The sequence below is a fragment of the Canis lupus genome, chromosome 19, assembly GCF_003254725.2.
Source record: "Canis lupus dingo isolate Sandy chromosome 19, ASM325472v2, whole genome shotgun sequence".
Lineage (NCBI taxonomy): Eukaryota > Metazoa > Chordata > Mammalia > Carnivora > Canidae > Canis > Canis lupus.
In genome coordinates this window covers 34,270,398-34,284,779 of record NC_064261.1, presented here as the reverse complement: position 1 = coordinate 34,284,779, position 14,382 = coordinate 34,270,398, and the positions used below count along the sequence as shown (strand labels likewise).

At 37.3% G+C, this 14,382-nt stretch overlaps 1 pseudogene; it reads right to left on the bottom strand.

The window, feature by feature from the left end:
• Positions 1–292: 292 nt before the first annotated feature.
• Positions 293–1,690, bottom strand: LOC112649888 (elongation factor 1-alpha 1-like; annotated as a pseudogene).
• Between the last annotated feature and the right edge of the window lie 12,692 nt (positions 1,691–14,382).

Below are 14,382 nucleotides of genomic sequence, written 5' to 3'. Positions count from 1 at the left end.
TTGATACATTTTTTTTTCTCATTAAACTTTTGTTTTAATGGGTCTTAAAATTCTGTGACAGATTTTTGGTCAAGTTGTTTCCATGAAAAAGTACTGATTTAAAAAACTAATAACTTAAAACTGCCACACACACACACACACACACACACACGGTCCACAAAACATTCTCCTTTCTTTCTGAAGGTTTTATGATGCACTGTTATCATAACCAGTCTTTTACTATTAAATGTAAATGGCCAATTGACACAAACAGTTCTGAGACCCTTCTTCCACCACTGATTAAGATGGGTGGCAGGTATTGGGGATAATACTCATTTAGCCTTCTGAGCTTTCTGGGCAGACTTGATGACTTTGCCAGCTCCAGCTGCCTTCTTGTCCACTGCTTTGATGACACCCACAGCAACTGTCTGTCTCATGTCACAAACAGCAAAACAGCCCAGAGGAGGATAGTCAGAGAAGCTCTCAACACACATAGGTTTGCCAGGAACCTATCAACAATGGCCAGATTTCAAGAACTTGGGACCATCTTCCAGCTTTTTTCCAGAACAACGATCTATCTTCTCCTTCAGCTCAGCAAACTTGCAAGCAACGTGGACTGTGTGACAATCCATCAGAGGTGCATATCTAGCACTGATTTGGCCGGGATGGTTCAGGATAATCACCTGAGCTGTGAAGCCAGCTGCTTCCATTGGTGGTTCATTTTTGCTGTCACCAGCCACATTGCCACGACGAACATCTTTGACAGATATGTTCTTGACATTGAAGCCCACATTGTCCCCAGGAAGAGCCTCCCTCAAAGCTTCATGGTGCATTTCAACAGACTTGACTTCAGTTGTAACATTGACCAGAGCAAAGGTGACCACCATGCCAGGCTTAAGAACTCCAGTTTCCACTTGACCCACTGGGACAGTACCAATACCACCAATTGTGTAGACTTCCTAGAGAGGCAGATGCAAGGACTTATCAGTTGGACACGTTGGTGGCAGAATGCAATCCAGAGCTTCAAGCAGTATGGTTCCACTGGCATTCCCATCTTTATAGGTGACTTTCTATCCCTTGAACCAAGGCATGTTAGCACTTGGCTCATGCATGTTGTCACCATTCCAACCAGAAATTGGCACAAATGCTACTGTATCGGGGTTGTAGCCAATTTTCTTAATGTAGGTGCTGACTTCCTTAATGATTTCCTCATATCTCTTCTGGCTGTAGGGTGGTTCAATGGAATCCATTTTGTTAACACCAACAATTAGTTGTTTTACACCCAGTGTGTAAGCCAGAAGGGCATGCTCATGGGTCTGCCCATTCTTGGAGATACCTGCTTCAAATTCACCAACACCAGCAGCAATAATTAGGACAGCACAGTCAGCCTGAGATGTGCCTGTAATCATGTTTTTGATAAAGTCTCTATGTCCTGGGGCATCAATAATGGTCACATAATACTTGTTGGTCTCAAATTTCCCAGGGAGAAATCAATGGTGATATCACGTTCTCATTCAGCTTTTAGTTCATCCAAGACCCAGGCATACTTGAAAGAGCCTTTTCCCATCTCAGCAGCCTCCTTCTCATATTTTTAGATAGTTCTTTTGTTGATCCCACCATATTTGTAGATCAGATGGCCAGTTGTGGTAGACTTGCCTGAATCTACATGTCCAATGACAACGATGTTGATGTGAGTCTTTTCTTTTCCCATTTTGATTTAGGTTTAGCGGTGGTTTTCATGACACCTGTGTTCTGGCAGCAAACCCGTTGTGAAAAAAGTGAATCTTGATTCATTTTAACTGGTTATATCTTCTGTTAATGTCATATGCTAAGTACTCCTAGTGTCATGTGTCCATGGCAAAATCCAAATATAAAATAAAATAAATGCTGTGTAATTCTAATGTATAGAGATTCAAACAAAGCCATCAGGGTATGGTCCATCTCTTTATTGGTTGGACTTTCTATCTTCTCTCCTGGCTTCATTCTTTACCAGACCCTCTCAACATTATTAATTGAGTTTCAGTAAGGATAGAATTCTCGTTCTTTAATAGTTACAACAAAGACTTGAGATGGAATACCAGTAGTATTTTGGGTTACTTGGCCATCCATGGATCAATTGTTGTGGTCAGAGAAATGATATACCCTGAATAGGTAGGCTTGATTCTCCTTAAATCAATAGTTGAAATCAGCCATAAATGTCCACATGAAATGAGAGAGACTGCAAGAAGTTTTCGCATTGGAAAACCAAGGCACATACCAAAAGAAATGGTAAAGGATAGCAGGCATCTATGTTCACCAGTGTTGATAAAAATCTTCTTAGTGCATTATCTTTATCTTTATCAGTCAAGGAATTTTCTCACTAAGAGATAATTTTCTTGTTGAAAAATAGGAAAAAAAAAGTTTAAAATTTTACTTAAAAGTTTCTTAATTCATATCCCTGGGACCTAGACTTTATCCTGTCCTTTGCATTGCTTTTGAGAAGGCACAAGTATGATTTTAATAAACACATTTTCATCTTTTCCAGCATTTGGCCTTGTGACTTTGTATCAGCAGTGTAAATGTTATAGGAATTGGACTGACCATTTGCAAAGAGAAAAAAACCTGACAGTGTGTGTTGGTGGAGAATCAATTCTAGAAATAAATAGAATATAACCCTAGCATGTTAACCTTAATTATCTAAGCAAATATTACACATTCTGACAGTGCATCATAAATAGACATCTCTTTGTTATAGGAATCCTCTTCCAGATTTAGGAGTGTGGAGTGGTTCCCATGTTACCTTCATTACCCTAAGTAGAAAATTGTTGGGGGAATCCATTTTTTCAGTTTTATAGAATATGAAATCTTGGTAAGGTTTGGAAATTTCTATGTCTCCTTTCTTGATGTGAACCTCCTAAGGCATAAGATGTAAAGGTAGCAAGTATAGGCTTGTGAGGACAATCCAAAAACTAGTCCCAGATCTCCTGTGGCCTATGCATGTATGTGTATAAGTAACTTTAACAATTGGTATTTCAAACTCTTCATATTAAAATATGTTAGTAACTCCCCTATCTCCATGACATGATTCATATAAGGATAGACTATTGCTGTGACCACTCACTGAAAAATCTTAAAGTATACAAAAATGCAAAGTAGCACTCTATTATTCTTGTTATTATTTTATCACCTCCAATTTTACCACCATCTTTATATATGGTAACACATAGCTGTTTCCTACAATCTTAATAGTAATAAATTCCACTCCACAGCCTTTAAATGAATACTGATAATCTCTAAGTGTCTATCTTCAGCCCCAAATTCTCTTCTGGTTACTAGTTACATATAGCCAGCTGCTGATTTAGCAAATGCACTGAGATATCTGATGGGTCTCTCATACTTACCATGCCCAGAGTGAAATGTGATGTTCTTCCTATAATCTTTTCTATACCTATCTTCTCTTCTTCAGTAAAGTGAATTACAAATCGGCAGTTATTTAGGTCAAAAATCTGTCATTCATCTTTTATTTTTCTCTTTATATGTCTCATTCAATTCATAGGCAATACCCCAAAAGATATTTACCACGACCTTACTTTCACCACTTTAAGATGGCCTTCCTTTGTCTACTTTCTCTTTCTTACAGGCTGCATCTAAGGAAAGCAGGCTTGGTGGTTCATTTTGCATTGATGGTCATATTTTGCATCAAATGATATTAACTGTGAATCAGCTTTTTTGATAGTTGGGCCAGGAATTAAATTAAGAGGTGTCTTAAAGGTTCTGTTGGAAAAAATTACTCTATGTTTGATCATGATGGGCTACACTAACATAATCAGGAATTAGTGAGTTTTACTGTGAAAGCAATAGCTAAAAACAGAATATACTGGCAACAGAATCTGAACGAGTCTATAGGAGGGAAAGGAAATAAAAACCTATGGAGCTGGAACAGTACATGTGTATGTGTGTTTGGATGTGCGTGTGTATGTGTGTGAAGTATATAAATATACACAACTGTTAAGAGAGAAAGAGAAAATAAGCTTAGACATTGCATCCCTAGGATAGAAGACTACTAGGGATCATATTGTGATCTGAATGAGTTGCTAATTCAAAGTCTTACTTATACAGCTTTGAAACTTTCTTTTCTTTTCTTTTCTTTTCTTTTCTTTTCTTTTCTTTTCTTTTCTTTTCTTTCTTTTCTTTTCTTTTCTTTTCTTCTTTTCTTTTCTTTTCTTTTCTTTTCTTTTCTTTTCCTTTCTTCCTTCCTTCCTTTCTTTCTTTCTTTCTTTCTTTCTTTCTTTCTTTCTTTCTTTCTTTTTCTTAAAATTAACCATTAACTGAGGCAACCAAAGCCGGTCCATGTTCCTCGAGGTATGAAAAAATAAAATGCCACCTAAAATAGTTATTGCAAGTTAACTTGCAAGTAATGGATCCTCATAAAGGCTTGGAGGTTATAGAACTGGCAATAGTACAAAGCTGGAGGTGGTAGCACAAAGGAGCTCATGATTTGTCTGTGAAGTTGATGATTAAGCTATTATATAAAATATTTCTCTACCAAAAGACTAAAGCAGAGCTTTGGCTGCAGCTTTGGAATACTTCAATGTGTTAAGTAATGTAGGCACAGTAGATGTAAAAGTTTACTTCTCATACCTCAAAATGACTGCAGTAGAAAAAACACAAGACAAAGGGGTAAAAAGAGTATTATTATATAAACACCTTAAAGTATGTTTTCTCCCCATACCTAATGCTCTGAGATAAAACTAGCTCTAGAGATATGTGCAGTGCATTTTAAAGATAATTTGAGGTCTAAAGATGATAGGATTTCATGGTCAAGATCAGTACCTTAATGGTCGAAGGTCTGGCACCTAAGAATTTGAATGGGATTATTTAGGAAGAATTGAAAGTGCCCGGGGTGTTGGAAATTCTCACATTTAAAAAACATACAAATCTGCTCTTAATTTATCCCTGCAACTAGAGCAAATGCTATCCGAATGCCCCGTGGACCTGAAAAAGATATAAAAAATCAGAATAATAAATGGATTATGAAGAATTTTTATAGAATCTTCTACAAGAAACCAAGAAAGAATTAAGTATATATGAATTTTACTGGCTCCTGGTGAGAAAGTTTATCAAATAGGTAATTATACTGAGATGATTGGTTCCTTGTTTATATGTGGAGGTACACGGGGATGTAACACACTGTTCATTCAGTGTGTTAATCTGAGCCATATTTGGTAGCCATTTTTGAGTTAACTGATACAAACTTAAACCCAGCAGTGGAAAAAAAAAAAAAAAAAAACAGCAGTGGCCCATGCTATGGGAGGAAAGAAAGTAGAATTGCCGTTTATTTCATGTATCTGGCTGACTCACTCCTGCCTTAAAATCCCTTCCAGGATGCAAAATAATATTTTTGCACTGCCAGTACTTTAAGAGAAGCCTTCAGAGGTTAAAATAGCCCTTGCCTGATATTCCTACCTGAGCCCAAAGAATGCTAATGAGAAAGGAAAACTGAAATAGTCCTATTGACTATAGCAGGAATAGGAACCTATCAGGCTAGGTTGGTTAGGATTGATTCTTTCATGCAAGTAAAACACATTAATCATGAAATCTCAAAGGCTTAACACAACAAAAGTTTATATCTCTCTCAGGCACTGTTAGGGGAAACAGGCTGAAAAAGTACACAAGGATTTTTATTAACAAAACCAGGAGATGGCCAAGAGTGCTTTTCCTCACAGCCTATTGAGTAGAACTACCTTATGACTATGCAAATTATAAGGAGGTTGGACAATGTCAGTCAGAATACAAGTGACCATTATTGTTTCTGCCATAGTCAGCCATCTTGACCTCAAACTTTTTATTCCCTTTTGCATAGAGCATACTCATCCTTTTCCCAGTGGAGACAATCCCTACATTTTTTGAGTATGCAGCTCAAAGTTTGGGATACTCAGGTAATGGTTGGTTGAACTTATAGTTTCTTCTTGGTCTCCTGACCAATTAACTTAAAAATACAGGTTATCCCACCACATCCAATATGCATGGTAGACAGTACTGATGTGGCTATAACAAATATTTCGATTCAAGAAGGGGAAGAAGTACATAAATACTCTGAAAACCCACCGGGCAGACACTAAGTCCCCACCCTGAAGAAGGAGACTGTTGAGTGGGCCCAAATTTCTCACCCTGAGAATTGTTCCACTGTCCAACATCCTCTAAGATTCTTTTCTAATAGTCTTCTCTATTATCCGTTTTGGGCATATCTAAGACTGCGAAATAATCTTTTGTTGGGTACTATGCAGCTTTCTCAACCCACTTTTTGCCATAAAAGGTTAATGTCCCAATGTTCATTAAGTTATAGTCTTTTTCGATCTAGATTCTAAAATCTGGTAACTATGTTTCTTATGAACTGTTGTTCATCTGTATCACAAGACAGTAATCCTGCCAAAAGATTTTGGGAGATGTCTGTTAATCAAATTCTCTCATTCTGGCATTGGACTCTCAACTTATAACCCAAGATCAAGAGTTGCATACTCCACCAACTAAGCCAGCCAGGTACCCCTTGACTACACTTGAAAGTTGGCTTTTGGACAGCCTGGGTGGCTCAGAGGTTTAGCGCCTTTTTCAGCCCAGGGCATGATCCTGGAGTCCCAGAATTGAGTCCCATGTCGGGCTCCTTGCATGGGGCTTGTTTCTCCCTCTGCCTGTGTCTCTGTGTCTCTCACTCTCTCTCTCTCTCTGTCTCATGAATAAATAAATAAAATCTTTAAAAAAAAAAAAAAGAAAGTTGGCTTTTCTAACACTGCAAATACTCCCTCAATTTCTGAGATTTTGCCATTCCCTTCTTTTCTGCTCACAAAGCCGATAGTCCTTTCTCTTTCCTACAGTACCCTATGCATCTGAAAACAAAACCCAACACAAGCATCCTTTGCCAAGCTCTTTGAGCTGAAGGTTCATAATGTAGGACTTGTTTTCCAGGTTTCCACAGATAAAAGTATTGCTTACTATTTTGCCATTGTATTATGTGGATCACTACCTTTTTGGAGTTTTAGTTTACTCTCCCATACTTTCAACAATGAAGCTTAATTGTTAAACTAAAGCCATGCATTTTAGGCTTTTGTTTGTTTCAACAAATTCTTTTTTTCTCTTTCTCTCTTTTTTTTTTAACCAGTAGGAAGGGCTATGCTGTGGTAACAATAACCCCAAAATAATTTTACAAACAACTTGGCAGATGACATTTATGGTTTTCAAGAGAAACTATTTCTTGCTTATGCTATGCTCCATTATCTTGTGCCTCCATCATTGAAACACACACATGCACACACCCCTACAAACAAACAAAAATGACCTTTTTGGTTGTTATAAAGAGAGACTAGAGAACCATGCATGTTTGTCTGTAGGTTTATTTTTACTGATTCAACTACATACTTTGCTTTTCTATACAACCCAATAGCCAAGTCTCACACATCTGCAGAAGATTTGAAAATGTAGGGGTGCAAATTGATATCTGGTAAGCACGACAGTCTTTCCCACAGCACACTCAAGTGGCACCTGTTAAGTAGTGGTCATGGTCATTGGCTAGGGGACTTCAAATCCTTTTTAATAACTAGACAAAGCATACTAGATACACTATATCCATAGTTCAAAGCTAGGATGGGCTTGCTATAGTGAATGTCTTGAAGAATAATTAAGAAAGTAATTACCACCATAAAATAATCATAGCCCTTTGGACTGAGAGTAGTTCAAGGCAAAAAGATAGATATTAATAGGAGGATCATTTGGCTAAGAAAGGCTTTGTGAAATAGTTCTGCCCAGCCTGCCCCTCAGTATAATATTAAGTCAGGACCATCTTACTCCTTTTGGAGACTTCTGATTATGGAATAGAGCCAGTCACTAGGAGATACAGAGGCAAAGATAGATAAATACATAGATACATATACATAGATACATAGATAAATAGGGTGACCAAGTGAACTGATTGGCAAAGCCCTAAAGTAAGCAATAAGTATTTTGATTTTCAGTACCTAAAAGACAACAAGGTCACTAAAGCCTTGTATCATGAGATGTATCTTATAATAAATGTTAATTTACTAAGGTAGAGTAAGTGTCTCTATTCCTTGCAACTTGGAATATCCTGACTCATGTAAAAAGTGAATATGTGCATCTCATGAACTGAATTGTGTCCCTTCAAAATTCATACACTAAAGTCCTTTTTTAAAAAAAAAATTTAAAGTCCTAATCCCACATATGATGGTATGTGAAAATAGGGTCAATAAGGAGGTAATTAGAAAATTATAAGGTTAGGGACCTGCTCCAATAGGTTGGGTATCCTTATAAGATGAGGAGGAAACACCAGAGCTCTCTCGTTTTCTTTGTGAACTCACATGAAAGAAGGGCAATGTGAGGACACAGTGAGAAGTTTCTCTCAGTGAAACAGGAAAGGATGCCTAAGGTGGAGCCAGCCCTTACAATACCTTGATCTTGGACTTCTACTTCAAAACTGTGAGAAAGTTTAAAGTTTTAGCTTAAAATGCTGTTTAAACTATTTGGTCTGTGGTATTTTTTTTATAACAGCCCAAGCAAATTATTATTATTATCATTATTATTATTTAAAGATTTATTTATTTCTTTATTCGTGAGAGACACAGAGAGAGGGGCAGAGGCACAGGCAGAGGGAGAAGCAGGCTCCTTCCAGGGAACCCAATGTGGGACTCAATCCCAGGCCCCAGGATCATGCCCTGAGCCAAAGGCAGATGCTTAACCACTGAGCCACCCAGGCGTCCCTAAGCAGATTATTATTATTATAATAACTCAAGTGTCTTCTTGTCTTACTCTTCTTTTATTTTGTCTTAAAAAACTCTACAGATTTATATATATATTTTTTTTGTTTCACAAAAAAATTACCTATCTATCTATATATTTATTTTTTACTTTGATTTTGCAGCTCAGGGTAGCATGATGGTTAGAAGATCAGCAAAGACAACCCGTGGGCTTTACAAATTAAAACACTAAGCAAATGTGAACATTATTAGTATTTTAATAGTCCTCATGGGTGCTGATGTGGAAAATTGAGGTAATTACATGGACCAGTGGCCCTTGATATTTACAATATATGTAATGATATTTTGTTCACTGCTTCACTTTTTGGAAAGCTTTTGTCTAAAACAACGTATTCTTTCTTCAAATTATAAACTTTCTATTTTAGTCATATTTACTAAATGTATACAACAAATTATGAACACTTACCACAATGCCACAGACAGAACTAGGTGATGAGGAGTTATTGTTGAGCGAAATAGACACAAATCCCTGCCCTCATGAGATTTGGTAAGAGGAGATAAGCAATGAATATTATAAATCTGCTAAATATCTGATATGTGATATGATTTGCACTGTAATGTTGGAAGGGAGATTTGGATGGGAGGAATTGAAATTTAACAGAAGGTGGCACTGGGGTTGAAAACCTGAAGCAGATATGAAACAATCATGCATATAGCTGAAGGGAAGATCATTCAAGCCAGAGGAAACAGTGCACCCAAAGACCTGAACCGAGTATGTTGGGCTTGTTTATGAAGTAGCTAGGAGGTCATCATGGCTGGAAGAGTGTGATGAGGGGAAAGCTGCAGGAGATGAAGATCAGAAAAGTAATCATGTGGGTCCTTGTAGGTTAAACAACTTGGCTTTTGCCCTTGAAGAGCTGGAAGCCACTGAGATGTTGAGTAAGACAGTGATACGCCCTGATTTATACTTTTTTTTTTTTTTTTTTTTTTTTTTTTATGGGTAGCAGTGAGAGGAAAGAGCAAGAGAGAATCTTAAGAAGAAGTCTCCCTCCCCAGTGTGGAACCCAACATGGGGCTCCATCTCACAACCTGGAGATCACGACCTGAGGCTGTAATCAAGAGTTGGAGGCTTAATCAACTGAGCCACCAGGCCCCTCCGCTCTGATTTATATTTTAACAAGGTAATTCTCGCTATTGCATTGAAAATAGACTGAAGGAAGGCAAGGGGATAGAAATGAGACCAGTTAGGAGGCTACCTCAGTAACTGGGGAAAGAGAGCAGTGACTTGCATAAGGAGGGTTGGGGTAGAGGAATTGAGAAAATGACTTATTCTGGACATATTCTGAACATAAGATCCTTAAGACATGCTGACATACTAGATAGGAAGTATGATAGAGAGGAGTGAAGGGTAAGTGTAAAATTACTGATCAGAACATGGAAAAAAAAAAAAAAAAAAAAAAAAGAACATGGAATTCATTAACTGAGATAGATTAGGTGGGAGGCAACACACGTGTTGGAGAATTAATGGCTCCCCATTGAAGATGTGAAGTTTCAAATATTGAATATGTCTGTATGTAAGATGTTAGGTAGGTAATGAGATAGGTAATTGAGGGGAATGGAACAGGAATATTTGAGAGTTGTCAGTGAATAGATGATAGTTCAAGCTACTGCATAACTATCCGTGATACCATGGAGGAAGGATGTGTACATAGGTAAGTTGAAACCTTCCAGGGTTGGACTGTGGAACATGGTTGGAGATTCTGATAGATGCAGGAACTTTTATGAAACTACTATCGAGTCTCTATTGCAATATTTCTTTTTTTAAAAAAGATTTTATTTATTTATTCATGAGAGACACACAAAGAGAGGCAAAGACATAGGTAGAGGGAGAAGCAGGTTCCCTGTGGGGAGCCCATTGTGGGACTCAGTCCCAGACTCAGGATCATGATCTGAGCCAATGGCAGATGTTCAACCACTGAGCCACCCTGGTGCTCCTATTTCAGTATTTCTTGATTCTATTCATATATTATATCCAAATTACTTTATAGAATAATTCTGGATATTTAGTTCCTAACATATAAAATAAGCCTTTAATGTATCAAGAAGTGTGTGCTTTAAGGCTGAGTCAGTTGTAGTGTATCTCCTTTTGGGTCTTGGTGAATTTTTATATCCTTTAGTTTACTGATTTTATGAACTTTCTGAAGTATGTTTGTTTTCACTTTTATCAGCCCTGTAATTTTAGAATGTGGGACCTAATTTGTTGATATTTCTGAGAATCATTTTAGTATAAGCCACAATGATTGCAGTTTTCGGGAAGTTTACAACTTAGTTGGTGATAAACAAAGACATATGTAAATAAATAATTTCAGATATGTTGTATGTTAAAAAGAAAATACAAAAGGGTGAAGAGATAGGGAGTGACAGCAGTGGGGGACAGGCAATCTGTTTTATGGTAATGATCAGGAAAAGCCTCTCTACAAAGATATTTGAACAATGAGCTGAATAATGAAAAAGATGTGTTCAAAGACACACAGACACAAGAAATAGGGAAGATTGTTACAGAGAAAGGGAAGAGCAATTGTAATAAATGTATAAGCATTCATTTAGCAATCATTTACATAATAACTGCTAGATGCTACAATTTAAATAATATAGTCCCGATTCTTGAAAGTCTTATTGTCTGTTGGTCTAATGAGCACTCTTATCAAGCTTTACTATTCAATATCAACAACTAATTACCAGAACACATGGAGTTGTGAGTTGAGTTTTGAGGAGCAGTTTTTGTTTTTTTTTTTTTTTCGTGAAAAACAGTTCTCATGTTCTTTGGGATTAGCTAGGTCATTGTCTTAGGTCTACTCCTGTTTTCTCTGCCTTTTTGTCATTTGTCCTTATTTATATGCGTTATGCAAAGATCTACACATTCTTTATGAAATCTTTTCCATGTCCCGGGACTTCACTGATAGGACATTGATGCTCATTTTATGCCCTTCATCTTATACCCCTTCTTCCTGCTGCATACTTTGCACCTCACACTCTTTCTGCACTGTCAGTACACTCCTTTCTGTGCACTTTAGTTTCCTGCAGAATGCAATTTATCACCTTATCTTTTCCTCAGTGTTATCATCTGTTCCTATGTACTGTCCTATTAAACTTTTAGTTTTAAGATAGATTGAGGTTGGGATCCCTGGGTGGCGCAGCGGTTTGGCGCCTGCCTTTGGCCCAGGGCGCGATCCTGGAGACCCGGGATCGAATCCCACGTCGGGCTCCCGGTGCATGGAGCCTGCTTCTCCCTCTGCCTGTGTCTCTGCCTCTCTCTCTCTCTCTCTGTATGTGACTATCATAAATAAATAAAAATTAAAAAAAAAAAAAAAAGAAAAAAAAGAAAAGATAGATTGAGGTTGACAGAAAAGAAATACTCATTTACTCCTACCCAGATTCCACTATGATTAATATCTTGCAGTAGTATGCTACATTTGCAACAATTAATGAACCAATACCTATACGTTGTTGTTAAGTGAAGTCCATATCTTATTTAGATTCCCTTAATTTTTACCTACTATCATCTTTTTGTCCTCCAGGGTCCCATCCAGTATATCACCTTACTTTTAGTTGTCATGTCTCCTTTAGCTCCTCTTCTCTTAGCCGTGACAGTTTCTCAATCTTCCTTTGTTTTTGATGATGTTGGCAATTTTGAGAAGTCCTGGTCAGTATTTTGTAGTATGTTCCTCAATTTGAGTTTATCTGATATTTTTCTCATGATTAGGTTGGGTCTGAGTTTGGGGAGGAAGAAGAGGTAAGATGCCATTCTCATTACACCAAGGGGTACATACTACCAACAAAACCTATTGATGCTGATGTTGACCTTGATAAGCTGGCTGAGATAGGTTTTGTCTGTTTTTTTCATGGTACAGTTATTCTTTTTTTTTAAGGTTTTATTTATTTATTCATGACACACACACACACACACACACACACACACACACACACACAGAGGCAGAGACACAGGCAGAGGGAGAAGCAGGCTCCATGCAGGGAACCTGATGTGGGACTCAATCCCAGGATCTATCATTTAACTATATTTATGTCAGTATATATCAATGGATATTTATTTTGTGGTGCAAGCTGTTTGTTTATTTTGTTTTACCCTCTTGTCTCATCTCAAAAGCAAGGAAGACGCTTTGTTGTTTTTTTGTTTGTTGGTTGGTTTGTTTAAATTTGCCTTTTGTTTGTCAGAGAATACCAACACACACTTCTTGGGGTTTACTTTGGACTTTGGGCTAAGGAGTTGTTCTCATCATTTGTTCCGTTTATAAAGGAGAGAGTCCTGTCAGTATTCTCTTTGGGAACCAAAAAAACCCCAACTTTTTCAGACACAAGGACAGCAGTAACTTTTCATCATCTCATTGGCTCAGAAGTAAATAGCTGAATTAGGAGACAGAAAGAAAGCAAATAGCACTGAAGTCCCATAGCCAATAATTCCTTGTTATCCAGCCTCTGGGTGGGCCAACTTTTCTAACCAGAAACTGTTTTTTGTTGTTGTTGTTGTTGTTGTTGTTGTTGTTGTTGTTTTTCCCCTAGAATATATTAATGTATTTAAGAAGTACTTTTTAATACATTTAAGAAGTACTCTTTAGTAGTTTCTCTTTCTTTCTTTCTTTCTTTCTTTCTTTCTTTCTTTCTTTCTTTCTTTCTTTCTCTTTCTTCCTTCCTTCCTTCCTTCCTTCCTTCCTTCCTTTCTTTCTTTCTTTCTTTCTTTCTTTCTTTCTTTCTTTCTTTCTTTCTTTCTTCTTTCTTTTTTTTAATATCTCTGGTTACTCTACAACTCCTCGAAATTCGGTTTCGATTCTGCCTTATACTAGAACTGACTCTAAAAGTGTAAATATTCCTTAACTGCCATATCAACAAATGTTCAACATTTTAATAAATACTCCATACATAATGATTCAAGCTCTTGGCAGATTTTGTTTTTATTGGGCAGCCACTGTTTTCTTCACCAGAAATAGTGGTTAAAAATGTATAAAGGAAGAAAAAAATGTATAAAGGGCTCTTCTCTGAATCTTCTGGCCCCACATATAGTTCTCTCCTTGCCACTCTTGTGTATCAGAACAAAACTGTCCTCTTGGTAAAATCAAGATCAATATCCTGCCCCATGCTGTGGGACTCCTTTCTATGAATTTTAGTCCAGTTGCATAAGGATTCCAGGCCAGTGAAATAAACTTCAGATTATTAACTCTCAGGAATTTTTTTCTGAATCTCTTTCATGTTTTCTAATGTTTTATTGTGTATTTTAGAAATCTGAGCATGCCCCTTCTGTCCTTTGGTAGTTGAGAAATTAAGACAGATTCCATATTTTAATCGACTTACATGCTTTTCATGATATATATCATTTTAATAGATCATTGGAATAAGCTGATTCCAGTTACCACATTTGCAGTATTCTTAATAGTTGTTTTAAGAGATTTTCTTTCTTGTGGTTCGTGGGTGGCTCAGTCGTTAAGCTCCTTTTGATTTTGGCTCAAGTCATCATCTCAGGTTTGTGAGATCAAGCTGTAAGTCTGGCTCTGCACTCAGCGTGGCAGTTTACTGGAGATTCTCTCTTTCCTTCTCCTTCTGACCCTCCTCCTACCTGTGTGTGCACATGTGCATGCTCCCTCCCTCA